The 22,247-nt window shown below is 40.3% G+C and overlaps 1 protein-coding gene across 1 annotated transcript in view; it reads left to right on the top strand.

The window, feature by feature from the left end:
* The window catches only part of PTPRN2 (protein tyrosine phosphatase receptor type N2), a 630,954-nt gene that overhangs the window by 421,144 nt on the left and 187,563 nt on the right, over positions 1–22,247 (top strand). The window lies entirely within an intron of this gene.

The raw sequence follows: 22,247 nt of genomic DNA on the forward strand, positions 1-22,247 counted from the left end.
GTCATACACTGGGTGAACACTGGGTGTGGGGTAGGCTTTGTGGGTTGTTGCACCTTAAAAAAATGAAACCAATTTTCATTTGTCTCAATCCGTTGGGTTAAGTTTAAATGAAGTATGGGGTTTAGCTAAAATCAGCTGCTATAGAAGCAATTGTTGCTGCACTGATCCCAAAGAATAGCAAGAGGGAAGAAGAAGAAGAAGAAGAAGAAGAAGAAGAAGAAGAAGAAGAAGAAGAAGAAGAAGAAGAAGAAGAAGAAGAAGAAGAAGTTGTTATTGTGTTGTGCACAAATAGGTAAAACGATATTGTACATATGCTCACCATGAACCCTGGTCTTCAGTGCTGGAATGAATTGGCTCTCATAAATTGCGCCAAAATGTTTTCCTTTGTCCCATGTTGATCCCATATATTTTCTGTGGTGCCAGGGCACAGAAATATTCTCTGAAATCTTCTCCAACTATCTGGCTTTGGGGAGCATGTTCTTATAAGCACTTTTTAAACAAGTACTAAAAAGCTAATAACATTTTAATGGCAATGGTGGTGTGGGGGAGGAGAAACCATTGCATATTTAATGCCAACTGTGTGCTAGGTGCTGCAGAGGACAAAGACATTGCATGGTCCTGTGCCTACAGAGTTTTTAATCTAAGTAAGATGAACAGGACAAGTGGGAGGGGGGCAGCGGTTGCAGCAAAGCAGGAGAGAAAGAGGACTATTGCTTAGTGACCAGGTTAGAAGAGATGTAGTTACTATTTATGGTGGCCCTTATCTCAGGATTCTATCCCACTCTATACTGTGATGAAAATATGTACACACTATTCCCCCCCCCTTTTTTTTGCTAGCTGCCTTTTCTTGTAATTCGCCCAAGCTGTTAAAAACCCAAAGCAAAATGTGCCTAAAAGTCTATAGTGTAAGCCTGAATTCAGTTGTGAAAAGTCTTTTTGTTTCTGAAATGCCCACCTCCATCGCTTGAAAAGCTGCACTGTGTGAGTCTTCTCAGTGTGTAATTACTTAGGGATCTATAGGTAAGACATTTTGGTGCTTAAATAAATAGTATATGAAGACGGCATGGTGAGGTCTTTCATAAATCAGAGCTGGCTTTGGTGCCATTGATTTGATGATGCAATTCACTCTGGGGGCCATACATGGTGGAGTTTAATGAAGAATATTGAAAAGGTTACAGTGCTTTCTCGAACCTCTTTTGCTGTTTGTTTTGAAGCTAGTGTCAGAGCGATGGGGATTTAAAAGTTATTAAAATACACATTTTTCTTTAGAGTCCATCTAGTTCACCTTGGGAATGCATACAGAGGGGACTTGCGGGATTATTCCCTTTCTGCTGGTTCAGTTACAGCTGCTTCTTTGTTTAATCTGCGATGTGCTACAATAGACCTTTCAAAATAGCATCTAGTGGGGGGGGGGAGGAAAGGATTATGTTAAATTTACCTATAAATGACATGGCCATATTCAAATGGTCAATAGATACAAGGAAGATGGACAAAAATAAAATTACATTAAAAAATCATACAGTTATCCAGATGATTATCAGCTTTAGACAAGGTGGACAGGCAGTCAGATATGAAAATGGGTACAGGGCTTTGCTTTTGTTCCACAGCTTCTTCTGGTCAGTTTTATAAAGCCTGCTGCCATGGGTTACTATTTTGCTGGAAAAGTTGCAGTCTAATTTTCCCTCTGCCCAGATGAGTCAATGGTAGTGCAACTTGAAACCACACTATCATACCTAGATGAACATATTGTTGACTTGAAACACAGACAGCTATAAAGTGAGACACAATGTTAGGAGGAAATTGGATTGCTTTAAAACTTGATTCACACATGCAACCTGCAATGTGGAAGGGTACTTAGAATGAAAATGCAACCATATGGTAGCTTTTCCATATGGCAAGCCACATCTGTGAAGCATACCTCCATGCAATCGCAGAGATTTTTACGACACCAAGCAACCCTTTGTTCATGAAAGTCACTGGAACAGTGTGGGGAGCTGCATTACATAGACAGCTTACTATTTGGAATAATATCTATGTGGTTGTATTTCCAAGGGGCTATCACTGAAAATCATGGATCACCCAAGTTCATTCCCAAGTTCATAACAATGAACTATATAATGTCTACATAGGCCTGACAATAAATGTACAGTATAGGCTATTTCATCTCTGGTCTGTTTATATGTTTCACTTGCTCTCTGGTGCAGCTGTGAGGAAGAGATCAGAAACTTCCATTTTTAAAAACCACAGTTTAGTGTTCTGCCCAAACCCGCATGACTGTGGTTAGACTTTACTATGGTTTGTTGAAACAAGCCAACTTCAAACCTTTATGAAGGTGACTGGTTTCAATTAACAAATGTTGAGATTAACCACAGCATGGGATTTAGATGTAACACTAAACTGTAGTTAATTGGAAGTGAAAGTTTCTGATTTGCTGAAGGCTACACTTGAGAAGGGGTAGCACATGAGCCCAAGGCTCACCTAGTCTTGTTCCCACAATCATAAGCCATAGCTTAATGTTATGTTCAAACACAGCTTCTCAAAGCATGGCGGAGGCGGTTTGATTTCAAATACACATCTTCTGTCTGAAAATGAACGCCTTCAGAATGCAGCAATATGTGTATCATAACCTTTCTCACCACATTTTAAAATATCTGTCTGTCTCCATCTTTTTGTTCTATTCCACTGCTAAGCTCAGCTGGGGAGGACAAAGCATTGTCAGTTAAAGTGTTCTTCAGAGACTTCTCTCTGCTCACTTTCCGAAAATGAATCTGAGTTATCAAGGACATACACACAAAAGAGATGTGGTATATAATAAGCGCACATTGAAAATGCCATTAGAGAAACAGTTATTTGTTTTCTGCTGAAATTCCTTGTGTTGCAGTTCACCTAAGAAAGGGATATTGCTGCTTAGGACGAAGTTTAGATAGGTAACAACAGCGGCAACTACAAAGGAAATTACTCTGGGCCTGGGAAAACCATCTTCAACGAGGGATCCAAAAGGCTGGAGATAGTTAGCTCTGGGAGGAAGACAAATAAGAGAAGACATGATAAATGTATAGAAAGTGATGAATGGTACTGAGGACAGATTGGGAGATGGTCTTTTCTTCTATGTCTCAAAGCACAGGAACAAGGGGACGTATAATTAAATTGAAAGATGGCAAATTCACAGTGGATAAAAAGGATTGCTGCTTCACTCACAGCACACTTGTACCATAGACCTTGTTTCCACACTTGCACGGAGACGGCGTTTCTGCCAAGAATCCAGTGTGCGTAGGAAGCTGCCTACGCACCATGCCATTGGTCCATTCAGTTCAGTATTGTCAACAAAGAGAGGATCTCCTGAGTTTTAACTAGTCCTACCTGGAGATGCTGTAGATTGAACCTGAGACCTTAAGCATGGATGGAAACTGCTCTACAACTGAGCTACTCTTAAAAGAAGGAAGTACTTTGCATCTTTCTGAAAACAGAGGGATAGCCCACATTCTGTTTTAATGCTACCCAAAATAAGGCTCTGCACCAGATTTGGCTGAGTCCAAAACTGAATTGGGCCAATTTGTACCCTGTCCAGATCGGATTGAAGCAGCTAGCTGCAAATCATTGCAGGGGCGTTAGCTTGTGCTGAATCAGCTTTGTGCAGATCTGTAACTCAATACAGTCTCCCAGAAATTCAGAAGTGCAGCTCCAAAAAGTTGTCATCTAGAATGATCTCACCAAGGTGTGCCAACTCCTAGAGGCAGAGGAGTCTTTGGCCCCCTCAATATATGCTGTCAGGGGGGTCAGGCCCCCTCAATGTTGAGGGGGGTGGAGGAGATGGAGTCTGGTGTGGTTCAGTGGCTGGCTGCTCCTGAGTGCAAGAGAGGAAGCCACACTGTGCCAGACTCTGCGCTTGGCCTCCTCCTGATGATGCATTATTGTGTGATGCATGTGTCCCCGTCCCCCCTAGGGCACAAGACAGCACCTCTGATCTCACCCCAACCAACACTCTCCATTCACAGTCATTAGGGGAAGGAGCTAAACTTTGCTTAATAAGAGCGGCAGGGCTAGAATACCCTACCCAAGCATATCCAATTATGGTGCTTTGTGGGGAGGCAGAGAGTCTTAAAATGCAGAACTCTTTTGTAAGTTCTGGCTGTTAGAAGGTGTTTGGTGGGGCTGCTGGCATTTGTTTACCATATATATGTTTTCTACCTTTTACCAGTCAATCTCAATCCTATCCTTTTCGTTTGTTTGTTGCCTGCTTTATTTTATATAAAATTCTCTTCTCGTCCCTAAGAATTTGTTGTTGTTGTTGTTTACACTAACTATAAGAAACAACGTGCGTTTTCTATCCTAGTGGGGTTGCACAATTATTTTATTTTTATTGTTATCCACATGTTATTTTTATTATTTCGTTATGATTTGGATTGGTTGGGCCAGGTCTAGATCAGTTCTGATGGGATCAAGCCAGATCCAAATTTGCAAACTGGAGTCACAGATTGGCTCCAAGCTTTGGGCGAAACTGGCAGAAAGGGATCAGGTACATGCCAAGGTTTCCAGGTGTGTCTTCCTATTTATAATATTAGAAATGTATGAATATATTTCAAAACCCAGATTCAAGGTTGTTGGTTTTTTGTTAATATATTAGGCCAATTTCATTTAAAGTCATATGACAGCACCTACAGCATACTCCAAAGCCAATATAATTTCTCAGTGTTGGTCCATTTGTATTGCACATACTGGCCAAGATCCAAATAACTGCAATTCCTCTGCACCCCAAGACATTTTGAATTCCACTCCCAGCCCTGTGAGCATTCCGAAAAGTTCTTAAGGAAAACCCAAAGACCCTTGTAGCACCCAGTGCAACGTGAGGAGCTGCAGTTGGAAGCAAAGCTGCGCAAAGATGTGTGCATGGAACTCTGCACCCTGAATAGTCTGTACATTGCATCCAAAATTAATCGTATTCAGGGCAAAGCCAATGAAATTAATGCACATGACTAACTTAGGGCCATTGATTTTCGTGGGCAAAAAATTTAGTTGAATATAAGTGCCATGTTTATTTAGTTTATTTATTTAAAATATTACAGTATTAGCCTGCCCTTCATCATAAATTGCCCCATTGCCCAAGAACCCCACAAGCAGCTGTGGTAGATGGCATTCCATAAACACATCGTGTATTTTGTTTCAAATAGAAGCACCTAGCTATTGTACACTGGAAAGGAAGGGCTGCAGTGTTGGGGCTATGCAAGCGATGTTCCTTTTTCATATAGGAAAACAGATCTGCCATATGAATTCAAATTGCTGCTTGTTTTTACAGAATCTTCTTAAAATGTTCTGGCATTTAGTAGCACATTTTCTTAAATAATAGTCTGTTTGCAATGATGAAAACAAGTGATTTAAGTTTAAGACTCCTGTTCAAACCAATTGTGAGGTAATGGGAGCAATAGAAACTTTAAACAGCATTATCTCAAACCATTAGTTTGTGTCATGTAAATATGTATAAAGTGAGAAATATTAATCAAAATGAGATTTCTCAGAATGTTATCTTCACATCAGCAATATATATATTTTTAAAAAGACTCATGTTGTTTAGGTTTCAAATTTTACTATCCAATTTTGTGCATACAAAAAAAACAACAACTATTTTCTGACAGTGCAACCCTGTACATGTCTACTCAGAAATCAGACTCATTGAGTTAAGTGACTCTTACTCTCAATTAAGTTTGTACTGTATATACTTACAGCATGACAGTACAAGCCTCTACATGTTTACTCACAGGTAAGTCCCATTTTGTTTACTGGGTCTTACTCCCTAGTAGGTGTCTTTAGGATTGTAGCCTGCTTCCTTTTCTACCAAGGGTGAGCAAGAGAGCTCCCAAATACAGCAGAACTGGCTTCTGAAGAATTCGAACTCCCATAAAAAAAACATGGGTACTTCTAGAGTGTAAAATTACCTAACTGCCCCACTTTTAAAAGAAAATGTAGCTATAACAGGTTAAATCAATTTACTTACAAAGATAGATTGAGGCTGATATCTTATGCATACTTCCTTGGAAGGGAACCCCACTGAACTCAGCAGGTCTTACTTTTGAATAAATATGCATACGATGGCACTGTTAGAAGTCTGACATTACTTGGAATTAATAGACCTGTATTCTTTTGTATTAAGAAACGAATGTCAAAATATGTGGTCAACTGTGTGCCCTTGTTGGGATTATAAGCAGAAGCGGTTGGATACTTTTGCAATGGGTCTTTGGACAAATGACCCACTTTATTAAATGTTTACAGTGTCCGTGTTTGCTTGGCATGGTAAACCACAGGGGAGAAGCAACAGCAATCTCTGTATTCATGGTAGACCCCTTAACTATTTCGCCACGACATGTGAGCTGGGCCTAGTGCTTGAATAATATATATTCTAGTCATAGCAACGTAGCTTGACCCGCACACAACTTTAGGTGACGTCTGTAGTGATTCCCAGATGTTTTCTGTGATGATTCTGCCAAACAGCTGCTGTTAAATCAGCTTCCCTATACTCCACATTAAACCACACTCAGCTTGCAATGTCAACAAGTCCCTGTGTTGCTGTTGCGGTTAATGTAAGCGAGTGCTTGTCGTGATGCCTCTCTTTGCAGACCCATGCTAGAATAAACCTCCTCTGCTATTAAGAGCGGCAGGCTGGCCTCACATGCTAGACCCAGCTGTAACCTGCTCAAGTGTCTTAAATATGCAATTATTTGATCCCGTAAACATTCCATTCCGTTGGCTTTTTGCTCATGGGTGAGCTTCTGGAAAGGAGCCAACGAAGAAGAAAGGGATTATTATATCTGTAAAGTGGGGGTTGGAGTGAGGAGAGAGATCCTCTGGAGGATGTAGTAGATACCAGACCAAGAGTATTTTCTGTCTTTCTTCTGGGAGGTTTGGTTCCTCTCTTTTGCACGCACCCCACCAACATGTTCTACTTGCTTGGTTTTAAGCACTGTTAACAGCATGCATCTTGAAAAGTCAGGTGTTACTACTGGGAGATCTACAGCAAATTCCCTACTTTTAATCTGAGATCCAATGGGGAGTCAGTTGGCCCTTGTTTGCAGCTTATACAAACCTTAAAGAAATGCTCGCCGTGTCAACCACAGTGATCAGATGGAAGCTCCAACAGTGCTTAGGGGTCTTCAGCACTCCCTGAGCCCTAATCAATAAGGTACAGATAAAATGGCTTGCAGAGATATATTTATTCAGCAGAAAGCTACATTTGAGAGGCTTCATATAAGGATAGGAGAGAAAGGGTAGGATATTCAGTCTCTGGGAACAAAAAATTAAACGAGTTCCTGTAAATATTGTCTTAATTCTGCTGTTAGGACAACCTTTGGGGAGTAGACCTTCAGGAGCAAATACCATGCCAAGGAGTCAACCTCCCGCAATTTCTCCCCCTCTCTGCCCCCCCCCCCCCCGTGCATCTTATTTGCTTTTATCCCACATTTGGACTTGGCTGCAGGGTTGTGATAATTGTTCATTGACATCTAAATAGCAGGGTAGGTTACTTCAGCCTATTTCCCGACTTGCCCAAAAGGTTTCATGGATCAGCCCCATATATCCTATTCCTGAAATGCTTAGAATTTGCCATTTTTAATATTTTAAAAATATGAAATACCTGATGAAAGAGGCATCTCAGGTTCTCCCCTCCCCTCAGACCAATTAAATTCCTTGGAAACACTTCTAATTCCTGTCATTTACTTCAGTGGGCATATATATCCCAACTATTTAAAACTCTGGTTAGGTCAAATATACCTTTTGATAATACAGCTTTGGGCTTTTGCACTCTTGGGACATCTTTGAAAGTCTTGTACATCAAACCCACCAAGGTCCTATAATTTCCTCATACCTCTTTGTAGGTATTGAAATGCCACAAAAAAAAATGTGAGAAGCAAATGTCAAGCTGACTGGTATAACATTTTCAATGATTCGGGAATTTATGATACTTATCAAATAAAAATCTTTCAACCTTGCATTTTGTCACATGGTTGGTGTTTATCTACCTGGTGTATAGATCTCTTATTTCTTTTGAATTAATAGCAAATATCAAAATCAAAATCAGACATGATTTGATTGTTCAATAATAGGTTTAGCTCCTTTTTATCATTTATTGACTTTACAGTTTCATCAGTGGACATGGTGCTTTATATTAGTCAACCTAAAGTCCTGAGATGGGTTACAACAGTTAAACTGTTTTTAATATTGTGTTTTAAACAACTTACAATCACAATTGTGTATTTAGTCTTGCAACTCCTGCCCTCTGGAATTACTTGTCAGCTAAAGTCTGGTACCTAGCATTGTGATGTTTAGGCACCTGCAGAAGAAGGCTTTCCCTGGGGAAATTTATGAAATACATTTATGAAATATCAGTTTTTGCATCTGAAGAAATTATTTTGCTGTTTTTGGAGTTTGCAGAGATTGTTTAGAATTTAGAGATTGTTGAACTGATTTTACTGTTTTTAAAGCTTGTGATTTTGTGTTTTTAGCTGTTTTTATCTTGTACATTCTTCAGTGCATTGATGTTGTCAAGTGGTCTATAAATTGATTGATTGATTGATTGATTGATTGAATAATAACAATATAGCACTAAAACAAAAGTAAGCAGTGTGGAGGGGATGACTCTTATACTGGCCTTGGTGATGGGAAATGGAGTCCAAAAACCTCAGGAGGGCTACATGTTCACCATATATAATTAAAAGGAAGTAAGGGAAATGACATTACACAAGTGTTCTGCCCTGTACCAATTGTACAGGGCAGAAAGGAAGAAAATGTGGAGTCTTTTGAGAGTGCAGTAGAGGAGACCTTTAGATAGTGGTAAAACATAAACATGCATGCCAGTTTTACAACAAGCTTCAAGCAAATGGATATGACACATTTGCATCAGAATGAGGTTCAAAAGGTATCTAGCAATTCAGTTCTGCAGTGGTAGCCATCTAAGTTTTTGTTGTAGCTGAACAATAAAGAATATTGTGGTGGCGCAAGAATGGGCCTTTTTGGCAGTGGCTCCCCATTTGTGGAACACTCTCCCCAGGGAAGCTCACCTAGCGCCTTCATTACATATCTTTAGGCGCCAGGTGAAAACTTTCTCCTTCGGCTAATTAAAGCGTTGATGGTCTTTTTAAGTGTTGCAGGAAGCGTTATGGTTTTGTTTGTTATTATGTATTTTTTTACTTCCGTACTGTAAACTATCCTGTGACCTTTGGATAAAGAGGGGTGTATAAATTTTAATAATAGTAATGGCACAAGCTTTCGTGGACTACAGCCCACTTCATCAGATGACAGCAGTCAAGGGCATCTCCACCATGAGCGGTCAGTTCCTTTGTGAATGCCTGTTTGATATCTCAGGTGCTTGAACAGCAATAATGTGTGGTAAATAAGGTTGGGATTTTTGCTGGTTGACTTTCTTATCTGGAGCCTTATAGCCAGATGGAAAAGGGTAGCATTTCTTGCTCTGTCTGAGCCAAGCATTGTATGTCTCGGGCTTAACATTCGGCTAAGCTGTGTGTTTTCTATCTGTGCAACCAAGCTGCAGGTTTTCGTTTTTCCCATCAGTCACAAATGTGGGTACTGAACCAACAGCATAAAGGAAAAGAGATGGAGCCAGGCTGGCATGGACTTGCGAACCGCCACAAAATCTCAGCTAATGCTGCACATCTCCAAAACCTGGGGGCTTATATATTGAAAAGACAAGAGCAGTTGAAAATGAAAATGTGTGGCTCACCATTTGGAAATGCCTGTCATTCCTTTCTTTCACAGTCTTGCACAGGGGTAGGCAACCTAACGCCCAGGAGCCGGATGCTGCTAATCGCCTTCTCAATCCGGCCTGCGGATGGTCCGGGAATCAGCGTGTTTTTACATGAGTAGAATGTGTCCTTTTTTAAAAAATGCATCTCTGGGTTATTTGTGAGGCCTGCCTGGTGTTTTTACATGAGTATAATGCGTGCTTTTGTTTAAAATGCATCTCTGGGTTATTTGTGGGGCATAGGAATTCCTTCATTTTATTTTCAAAATATAGTCTGGCCCACCACATGGTCTGAGAGACGGTGGACAAGCCCACAGCTGAAAAAGGTTGCTGACCCCTGGTCTAGCAACTGCTACCTCGGTGGCGTCATGTGTGGTGTGGGCTTTCCTGCAGCTTTCCACTATGCCAAAGTTCTATTAGCCAAACTGTATTATTTTAATTGTTGTTTTTTTAAATGGTAGTGGTAGTTATTATGTATTTCTTACAATTATGAATTGATTTCCATTAGGAATCCCAAAGTGATTATTCATAGTCCTAAAACCCTGTAGTGGAATAGACAGAAGCAGTAGATGAAAAACAAATATAAAATACCCAAATTCTGCAAACAAGTTCGTAACAGCTACTTGCCCTCAGAAACAAGCCTGCCTGCTTACATCTTGTGGTTTATGACTTATCAATGACATAGCATTGTGATGGGGTGAGGGGTGGTGGTGGAATGACAATAAACATCCGGTTATCAAAGGCTTATTTATCTAGTCATCTAGAGGTGATTCTTATTCAACACAGGCTACCAGATAAGTGACTCATTACAAGCCTAATTATACAGTTAAAATATGGTTAAAGAATGAAGTAAACGAAAATGCTACTCCATAACAGCAGTGGTACCTCCGGTTGCAGACAGGATCTGTTCCGGAGGTCCGGCCGGATCCTGAGGTTTTCACAATCAGAGATACCACTTCTGCGCATGCACACGTGGCAAAAACCCGGAAATATACTTTCAGGTTTGCCACTTATGTATCCTGAAGTTTACGTAACTGGAGGGATATGTAAGCGGACTGTACTAGCGAATACCTCCTATTGTAAGAATTTCAACAGATGCTAATTTCCAGGAGAAAAGTTGGCAGCTACTGAGAATGGCTCTATCAGTGCAATCTGATGGAAGCTCCCTTCCCAGGTTAAATGAGTCTAGGATTGCAGCCTATGTGATCTAGCTGTCCTGATGTGGCACAGAGGTGCAAAACTGTGAGTTGTACAAATCATATGAGTTTGGGGATTCAACCCACCACCAATTCATTTTCCTGTGAAAAGACAGGTCTTTATAGATGAATTTATTCAGCTCTCAAATTTATAAACAGCTTTGTAGCCCAAGATTCTCAAAGCAATCCATGCTGGTAAAATCAAGAAGAATGAAAAGAAAGTCGTAAAGAACAATTTCAAAACAAAGAAAGCGTAGCAATGAAAAGCCATGGATATTGAAACACCGGATAAAAACAATTTGATTTCCAATTGAAAACAAACAGAGCATCTAATTATCAAAGCAGTCTGAATCTGGCAATCGTTTGAAATAACCGTCTTCTGAACTTGCAAAGGGAGATGGATTAGTGAGCCTCCCCAAGGATGAAATTTCACAGCTAAGCCATCACAACCAAAAAGACCCCTAACCATATCAGATGGTGAGATGGTCACAAAAGAATTTTAATGGAAGATCGCAAAGCGTGGGGAGGAACCTATGGGATGATGAGTTCCTTCCTTCAGGTCAACAGGACCCTGGCAGTGTTGAGTTTTGAAGGTGAAAACCAGCAGTTTGACTTGTGCTCAGAAACCATCAGCAGGTGAGACACTTCTTAATATGCTGCCATTGGGCAAAGCTCATAGTGCAGTGACACAAAGGACTTCTCTGTGGTGGTACAAAATCTATGGATCTCCCTCTCCTCAGAGGAACAGCTGAAGCGATCACTGTTTAGTTTTACCTGAATAATCTCTTCACCTAGGCCTATGGAGAAATTCGATCTAAAAGGGCACCACCAAATTGATTGCTCTCCATCTGCTGTCTTGTAACATGTGTTTGTTTTTAATTTGTTAACTTTAATTTTGCTGTTTTAATGCAGTGATTGTTGTGCAAAGCAGATGGATTAATCTGATCTCCTGCAGTTGGCTTGATCTGTGTTTTAGTCTGATACGCTGATTTACTTATAAATAAATAAAGGAGCTGTAAACATAAGGGCTAGCTTCACAGTGAGAGGAAAGGAAAGAGCGCTTCAGCTCTGAGGCTGGGCATGCCTTCACCAGCCTGCTGTATTGCAACTATGCATTAGTTCAGTCTACAAATGCAAAGAAAGGGGTCTACTCCCCACACCAACTTCCTTGATGATTATCACCTTGTTTCGCCACTTGTTGCCTGGACCTGGACCTGAAAATGGAATACAGTGGTACCTCAGGTTACATACGCTTCAGGTTACATACACTTCAGGTTACAGACTCCGCTAACCCAGAAATAGTGCTTCAGGTTAAGAACTTTGCTTCAGGATGAGAACAGAAATTGTGCTCTGGCGGCGCGGCAGCAGCAGGCGGCCCCATTTGCTAAAGTGGTGCTTCAGGTTAAGAACAGTTTCAGGTTAAGTACGGACCTCCGGAACGAATTAAGTACTTAACCTGAGGTACCACTGTATGGACCAATTCATGGGTGCCAACCCCCTGGGGCGCTGGGTTCCCAAGCACCCACAAAATTCCCCATGAAGGGGCTGGACACCCACAAAGTTCAACGCTAGGGCCATGCACGCTTAATGGCACCCATGGTCCCGGGCACCCACGGCCATGGGGCCAAGCTAGCAGTCCTGCCTTCAATTAATTTTCTTAAGACATATTTGATTCAGTATGGTGTAAGGTTATTTCTTTCTTTCAGTCAGTCAGTCAGTCAGTCAGTCAGTCACTAATGGTCACATTAATATATTTAAACCAAGTCTTATGCTGCCCCCTTGCAGAATTTCCTAATGAGTAAATTATAAATGAAACAGCACCAGAATTCCACCTAACATAGGTCTGCATTTTGTGAGAGCCCTTTCCATACAGATCATTTCACAGCTTCCCTTTTACTACTCAAGTAACAAGATGTGATTCCATATCTCCACCCTTTTAGACTTCTCTAGTTTCCCCCTTCTTTTGTGCATCTTGCTGATGAGATAATATTCACTCTTCTCTCAAGCAGTCATTTTCTGGGTAATTTATTTAAGTACCCATTGCTCATTTCCCCCTCTCTCTTTTAAAAGCCTTCTGGGAGTGGATTACCAGATTATACATTTAATCTACTTTTGGAACTTGTTTCTGTCCCGCACTACTCCTGTTTAGATTTTAGAGCCCCTATCTGCAATACCTTCCAGAATATAAAAGTTAGGACTGATTAGCATAAATAGGGGTATATTTTCAGATGTTCTGTTGTAAATTGTGAATGCTAAATTATGTACCATCTACTCTGTTAGCAAATTTGCCATTTGCATATCTAGATACATTAACTGCAGTGTAGATTAAAGTGGTTTTAAATATTAGCTCTAGCCATTCCGGCAGATATGCTTTGGTGGTCTAGGAGGGAAGCCAAGTTCTCATAATGATACTTAATAGCCCCATCGGTACATGACATACACAGCTTATTTACATAGTCGAGGTTCAGAGGCTGCTACCTGAGCACTGTTATTCTGATAAACAACTCTTGTTAGAGCAGAAAGAGGATTTCCATGTTATCTCCATAAACTGGAGATAACCTTGCTATTGGTTAAATTATACTTCTCCAGGGGGGAAACTGGAGGTGACTTTAGAAGTGCCCCAAGTCAGGATCAACGATCTTGTTGCTCTCATGTGGCTGGGGGCTGAATCCTAATGTTCAGTTACATGAGCAAATGGCCCACAGTGGGTTTTATCCTTCTGAGACACAAGTTAATCTTCTTGTGTTCTTCTCCCTTTTTCTTCCCTTCTGTTACTCCCAAACTCCATACTTCCTCTTGTCCCACTGATTTCCCCTGGGGGAAAACCACTAATTTTCCCCAATTATATTTTATGAAGTTTCAACTTTTTTTACATATACAGTCAAAACACAGTTTCGTCTTTTCTCTTATTCTTGTCGACTTCCCACCCTGTTTTCCCTGCTGTTGTTGTTTCCCCCCTTCTGCTGCATCCTACCTTCCATCTATCGAATCCTAACCACAGTGTTATAATCTAATTACTTCTGTTGCTTTAGCACTCAATTGGAGCAAATGGCACTTGGAATTTCTACGTATTGCCATTAGTTCTGAATTAAAGCTACAGAGCTTTGAATTGTGGTGCTGGAGGAGACTCTTGAGAGTTCCATGGACTGCAAGAAGATCAAACCTCTCCATTCTTAAGGAAATCAGCCCTGAGTGCTCACTGGAAGGACAGATCCTGAAGCTGAGGCTCCAATACTTTGGCCACCTCATGAGAAGAGAAGACTCCCTGGAAAAGACCCTGATGTTGGGAAAGATGGAAGGCACAAGGAGAAGGGGATGACAGAAGATGAGATGGCTGGACAGTGTTCTCGAAGCTACCAGCATGAGTTTGACCAAACTGCGGGAGGCAGTGGAAGACAGGAGTGCCTGGCGTGCTCTGGTCCATGGGGTCACGAAGAGTCGGACATGACTAGATGACTAAACAACAACAACAACAAAACTAAAGAGCAGGTTTTCCATGGGAAAGGAGGGCGGCAGCTGCTTGGACATGTGTTTTCTAGGCACGCAACAAGTGTGGACAAGCCTTAAGTATATCCTTGAACCTTCCTTTACAGTTCCCAGAACTACAGGCTGCTAGATCTTTGTCAGGGTAGGAAATTGGGGGGGGGGGGAGGATGGACACAAAGATGAAATCCCTTTGACATCTCATCATTAAAGATAAGACCCCTAAACATTTTTTTAAGAATCTTGCCCTCTTCCACCCATTTGAATTAATTTGCTCCATCTCCTGAAACACAGACCTTGACAGCCCATACTAGTTTGTTGCAGTGACTCCCAAATCCAGGTTTTCATATGATATTCTTGAACTTTTAGTAGATGTGCAGCACGGAGGGTCAGGGTGTCTGGCTGTTAACCAGAAGGTTGGTGGTTTGAGCCTCCTCAGGAATGCATGGGATTGGACTAGATGACTCGGGGTACCTTCCAACTCTACAATTCTATGGTTCTAAGAATCACACCATGCCTTGGAAGCCTGAAGGGAATAGGAAGCCTGCCTTGGAGGGGACCTGGCACCCCCATAGCAGAAAGGCTTGCACCACTGGAAGTCTCATTTCCCCCGCGACTGACTTTGCCCTTCCAGCATAGGCTTGTCATGATGAAATTAACAACAATTCGGCAGCATAGCAGGATTCCAAGGAGCATTATCAGAACTCAGCCTGACAAAGATGAGATTTGAAACCATAAGCATTACTTCTGCCGTTACACTTGCTGCAGATGTTACAAATCGGTAAGGTTTTATTCCCTATCTCTGTTGGTTGGAGGGAAAAGTAGCCATTCCTGCCAGGAGAACAATGGACTGTTTCATCACAGCTGGTTTTTTTTAAAAAAAATTAGATTAAAATCTAATCCATGTGAGCTATTTGCTTCCAATGTAAAAACAAGCCATTGACAATTAATATTGGTACAACGAAAAGCTGTAATGTGTTACTATTCTCTTTGGGAGAATGAATTAAGAAGATGGCACGTTTAAAGAGAACAGCTCTTGTGAAAACATCAAGTCATCTTACGTCACAATGGGTACGGTAGCTGGCGGAGTATGGCATTAGCCCTGCATAATAAAGAGCTAGCTGAAAGGTCTCTTGGGTAGCTGGTGAACTAGAAGAGAGTTGTGTCCTGAAGGCATTATATATGAATGATTTGTAGGTAGGCATTTAAATAATAATAATATTGCATATGGATGAATCTTATTTTTCAATTTAGTTCTATTTCTATTTACAATCTTATTAATAATTTATTTTGTCTTAGCAATTTATTTTGTCTTAGCAATAAAAAACAGCAATATTCATTGTATTTTAAAACGCACTCACAACAGCCCTTTTGTTCCCATAACCTGCTATCTGGAAAAGGAGTGTTGCACAACAGCATAGAAATATAGGTCTGGGTATAAGTAATAAATTATTATTATTATTATTATTATTATTATTATTATTATTATTATTATTATTATTACAGTGGTACCTTGGGTTACAGACGCTTCAGGTTACAGACTCCGCTAACCCAGAAATAGTACCTTGGGTTAAGAACTTTGCTTCAGGATGAGAACAGAAATGGCACGGCAGCAGCAGGAAGCCCCATTAGCTAAAGTGGTGCTTCAGGTTAAGAACAGTTTCATGTTAAGAACAGACTTCCAAAACGAATTAAGTTTGTAACCAGAAGTACCACTGTATTGTCCATTTTTGCCTACTGCAATAGCTGAGCTGGTCATTCTGGGAGTAATGAACACTGTATATGCTGGTGTTCAACCTTTAGTTGATTCACTGATCAGATAATTTTGGAACACTTTGCCTCTGATCAGGCAGCAGATTGTAGCAGTTAGAGCATTGGGCCTGGTCCTTGGAGACCAGGGTTCAAATTCCCACTTAGTCATGGAGCTCATTGGGTGATCATGGATCAGTCACCAGTCATTAGCTTACAGGCATAATTTGAGGATAATAATAATAATAATAATAATAATAATAATAATAATAATAATTTATTTATTTATTCATTCATTCATTCATTCATACATACATACATACATACATACATACCCTGCCCATCTGGCTGAGTTTCTCCAGCCACTCTAGGCGGCTTTCAACAGTTGTTTATTTCTTTGGCACCTGATGGGAGGGCATTCCACAGGGCAGGATAAAATGGGGAGGGGAATGTATTGCCACATTGAGCTCTTTAGAGGAAATGTAGGAAATAAATATATATATTTTTAAAAACCATCCATTTTAACAACTGGTGCTTACAAGAACTGCAGATGATCGCCACCATCTTAGAGAAGACATCCCGCCCCTCTTTCACAAAGAAAGGATTGGCTCTTATAATATGGTACCTGCTATAACACAAGTGTAGATATAGAAACAAGTTTTCCATGTCATAGAATCATAGCGTCATAGAATTGTAGAGTTGGAAGGGACCCAAAGGATGATCTAGTCCAATCCCCTGTAATGTAGGAATCTCAGCTAAAGCATCCATGAGATGAACCATCCTGTCAGAATTATTGTTTTTATTCCTGTGGAAAAAAATAAGATTTTCCAAATTAAACAATTAATCTGACTAAGGCTGCAGTGCTGTATTCACTTGCATGTGAATACGTCCCATTAAATTCATCAGAGCTTACCTCTGGGTGAGCATGAATAGGATTGCACAGTATGATTTCTCTAATTGGGTAATGGTTCTAACCAATACTGTTAAGTACTGAGCTGTTGTGTTACTGGCTACCAAATACACTCCCAGAGAGAGTGTAGCTTTTCCTTTCCCATCCATGTTGTGTTGCTCTCAAACTGAGCACACAACTGTGTCAGATGTGGGGAGCGTTTTCCTTTCATTAGCAGTCACAGTGGTCCTAGAGAGAAAAGGTAGGGATGAGCTTGCTCCCTACATCTAATATCTAGGATGCGGTCAACTCTCCAGTGAGATGGGGAAGATGTGCCCAGGACTCATTTTGTCTAATGACTGATGAATGCACTGATAATAATATATCAGCCATATCAGATCCTGGAACCACAAAGATGTGCTCCTTATCTGGTAAAGTAACCAATTGAGCATAAGTGCATAGCTTTCCCTAGTATGATCAAGGACAAGTAGATGTCGATCTGTCTTTAAAGAACTCAAATGTGAAAATGCAGATCTTCTAATAAAATATATGACGTGCCCTAAGATCAGCCTCCATTCCTGACGACTGTTAACAAAATGGTTGTTGGGGTGATTGGGATAAGTTTTTCTCCCTCTCTTGTAATACTAGAATCCAAGGTCATCCCGTGACGTGGAATGTTGGAAGATTCAAAAGAAAATACTTTGTTAACGGTAGAATGTGGTCCCACAAGAATGATGGTCACAGATGGTTTCAAAAGAGGATTAGACAAATTCTTGGAGGATAATGGCTATAGGTTAGCACTCCCTCCATTGTCAGAAGCAGTATACCGCTGAATTCTGGGAATCGTAAGTGAGAAGATGGTTCCTCTCTGTGAGCTTTCCATGGACTTCTAGTTGGTCACTGTGAGAACAGCATACCATGCCATCCAACTTTTGGAGACACAAAACCAGGATGCACATCTCCTGGGGCGTGCTCCCTGGTGAGTCACGTGGCCCATGCCTTGAAAAAAGTGCTTTTTCAGAGCAAGATCTTGCACGGCATCCAAAAATGTGCACCTTGGGGCTCTGCAGGGGCTCTGCATTGATTTTTCTTGAGCACAGTACAAGATCACAGCACCCAAAATGGCCACCACAATCTCAAACACACAAAAACGGGCTGTCCCATTTTTTCAAGCAGGGTTCTTTTTATGTGTTTTTATGTGGGAGATTCATAATCTGTGAATCTGTGAATCTGAGAACTGTGGGAGATTCATAATCTCCCACAGTTCTGTTGGATTGTACTTGCTTATTTTTAAACTGTTTGAGTGGATTATTATATACAGGACTGGTAATGAATAAAATATTAAAAGGTGGCCTTTATTTCTAGAAATAGCTTAAACTGCAAATTAGTTTACACTTAAGATTTTTTTCCCTCCATTTACTTTGGGATCCTAAGTAAAAAATAAAATAAATCTTTTTTTATTCAGTTAACAAAAATAATCAACAGAATAATCAGATCATCAAAAGAATAAGCTCATTCATTTGTTGTCAGATCTGTTAATGATCCAAAGGTACCAATGCTTTCATTTGTCATGAACTCTGTGATATGCCACCCATAAGATAAGAGACAACACATTTGTTGTTACTCAGTTCAGTTTTAAATTAAATTAAAAGACCTGTGGCAAAATTACATCTGGAATCACACAAGCCACCCCAGCAGAGACAAGCCAACTGGACAACTGATCAACAAAGACTCAAAATTCCTGCTACATAGGCCTGGTTGCATTCACCTCCTGTCCAAAGTTACATGTTAATATTTTTAAGATGCTGTATACTATGCTGAATCCACAAGGTCAGACCTTCAAAAGGTGTCTAAATTTAAACTCCCCCTAATCACTGCATATCACTGCAACCTGTGCTTCAAATCCACGCCTCAACTATTTTGGCAAATTAAAGCAAATGATAGCCTGGTATCTGGTGACCTGTGGAAATGAAAGCCAAGCCCTCATGTGGCTGCTGTTATTTTATGCAATGCCAATTGGTGGAAGGTATCAATATTAGATGATATCCTTTTCTCTACCATTCAGGGATTGTATCGTATTGGCCTAACTCGAATGGGCTTCTGGCTCCAGTGATTGCAATGAATGAAAATGTATTAGAATTCTCCTAATCATTCTAGCACTGCTAACCCAAGTTGAATTGAGAGTCCTCTAGTACAGTTATCCTTTAAGACCTTTTCTAGCAGGGGAAGGAATTATCCAGAGTTTCTGAGATGAAATGTGACTCGGTTTTGTTCTCCCTTTTATTTCACCACTGCTGCATTTCTTGCTTGTTTGCCCGAAGGCTTCTTATCCCTCTCCCTCTTCCCCTTCCGCCCCCCTCTTAATATTGTTCCTTACTAGGTTTGTCTCAAATCTAACCTCATCCTTCTTTGTCTTGTCTGTTTTCTCTGATTTCTTTATTTCGAGAGAGAGGCAGCGCCATTGCCATTTCACCCCTTTCCTGGAGGAAAACAACAACAGCAGTATTCCTTTAGAAAAACAGAAGGCGGCAGCTTTATTATAGGTTAGAAATTGTACCAGTTCAAACAATTCAAGAAATACAGTTTCAATAACACAGGAGCTTGCCAGTGAGCAGAATATCATTTGAGAAATTACTACTTGAAAGGATACCCGCCTGCCTGCTTCTCATCCAGTGTGTGAGCTGCGCCTTGTCTTCCAAATTTTTAAACCAATTCCCAGAAGCGCTCACATTTCAACTGCCATGCAGGTTGCTCTTTGACTCTTTCCATGACTTCTTTCCGTCTTGGTGAAAAGCTCTTCCTGCTAGCTTTCTCAAAATGTTTTAATAAGAATGTTTTTTTCCCCACTGAAGAAATGATTCCTTCAAAGGGATTTGAAACAACCAAAAATAAGCGTTGCAAGTATTCTAAACTAGCAAGATCCACTTGGCAGTCAGTGGGTTGAGTCTGTGAGATATTTTTTCACCCCTGTTCACAAATATTTTTCAGCACATGCGTGTGAAGTCATCTGTTGACATGTTGATGGGGCTGCTCCCTCCATAACATAGGTTTGGCAGATACCAGGCAACACTTGTCATGCAGTGCTGTTCTAGTAGGTTCAGTGGGACTTATTCCCAAGTTAAAGAACGAAACTGTGGGCATTATAGCCTGAGCACAAGTTGAGGCTATGGGGATGGGAAGCTAGATCATTCATGAAGACAGGTTCTCCAATTGCCTAGGATTGTGTTGCATACACAGTATAATTCTGGCTGATAAGAAAACGTTAGGTGTACTTTAGATGGGAAGATAATGTTACATTACAGACAATAATGCATTATGTTTACTTGGGTCAAAGACTCTCAGAGCATTCCTTTACTTGGTTTTTTGTAATGTTTCAAAAGACGGAGAAGCTCACAAAATTAATTCCACAAAGGGGGGGGGGGAGTTAATACCTTAGATAAAACAAGCATATATTGAAGTTTTTCCCCCTGTCATAAGACTAGCTCTGTTCAGGTATTTTAATTAGCATTTCCTACCAGGCTACTGTGTCATTGGTTATCTCAGTCCCTTGTGCATTAAGCAGAAATGATTGTTATTCCTGTTAATATTTAATTAAATTTGTTTAATAAACTCTCTGTTTTGGACTGCGGGAATTAATTTTATTTTTCTTATCAGCCAGAATTCTGCTGTAACCTAATCATGTAATTTTAAAGTTTGATGAATATCGAGAGAAATCCAAATAAATATGGGAAACTGTGGTTCAGCAGCTTTAAATGTTATAGTCACTAAGAGACTAGTGATACAGATTTGAAAAGATAAAACAAAACTAATAATTGAAAACTAGAACAAGAAACTGGTACGTACAGCCTCTGTGGAAGGCATCATGTACCAAAACAGACATTCAACAGTAAAATAATTCCATTTGTTAAGTTTAAGGGTTGCTCTTCAGATTGTTTATCAGAACCCAAGCCCACAAAGGCAAGCGTATGCATGCTAAGTCATCAACGGTTATTAATATTATGCTTCCATGTGTCGTGCTCTTAGCTGAAAAGCTAACCCAGTAATATTACTGTACAGTATATTGTTTTTTCTTTGCATAACTAAACTCCATTATAACCTAGGTTGAAATTCAGCACGTGCAATTGGATACAGGATTGCAGTTTACGGCTACAATCCTGTGCCCACTTACTTGGAAGTAGGTACAAATGAACAAAGTAGGAATGTCCATATGCTCAGGCTGTAATTTTGTAACTGGCAGAGTTATTTGATATATTATTAAATAGCACTATGCTGAGATGCCTTTTGGTGCTGCTGTGAATTCTCAGATGACAAAAACAGTTAGAAAATACCAAGAAAAAAAATAATTCCATTGGGAGGAAACAGACTCTGCAGTACAGTATCATGAAATAATGCTGCATTCTGCTGCCCGTGTAAGCAAACACTTCAATCTTTCTCTTGCTTCAGGCCTGAAAGCAAGCTCCCCACATTCACATACACACAAGTGCTCTCACACATGCATTGACCTGGTTTGCACATCACTTTAAACCATAGTTAAGCTAAGTAGCATTTGCTTGGTTAAGCAATATGTTCCAACCAGTACTCATGGTTTGTTTTCCCTATACAGTGGTACCTTGGTTCTAAAACTTAATCTGTTCCGGGAATCCATTCCAAAATCGAAGCGTTCCAAAACCAAGGTGCGCTTTCCCATATAAAGTAATGCAAAATGGATTAATCCATTCTAGACTTTTAAAAACAACCCCTAAAACAGCAATGTAACATGAATTTTACCATCTAACGAGTCCATTGATCCATAAAATGAAATCAATAAACAATGTACTGCAGTCACACAATCAATCAGTCAGTAGCTGAACTGGGTTCCACACAGTCACAAAAACAAAACAAAAAGCCGCAAAAACAAAAACGCAAAATAAATAGCAGAAACAGACAGACCTCAAACAGACAGTAACACTCAAAACGGAAGTGTGGCACTCAAATCGGAAGCATAACACTCAAAACAGAGCACGTTCGGCTTCTGAAAAAAGTTTGCAAACCAGAACACTTCTGGGTTTGCGGTGTTTGGGTTCCAAGTTGTTTGAGTACTGAGGTGTTTGAGAACCCAGGTACCACTGTAGTTATAATTTGTTGTTTGTTTAGAGAGAAACACACCACAAGCCTGGTTTGGATGTAACTCAAAGCCAACCCATGT

Source organism: Podarcis bocagei (assembly GCF_964188305.1).
Source record: "Podarcis bocagei genome assembly, chromosome: 12".
NCBI lineage: Eukaryota > Metazoa > Chordata > Lepidosauria > Squamata > Lacertidae > Podarcis > Podarcis bocagei.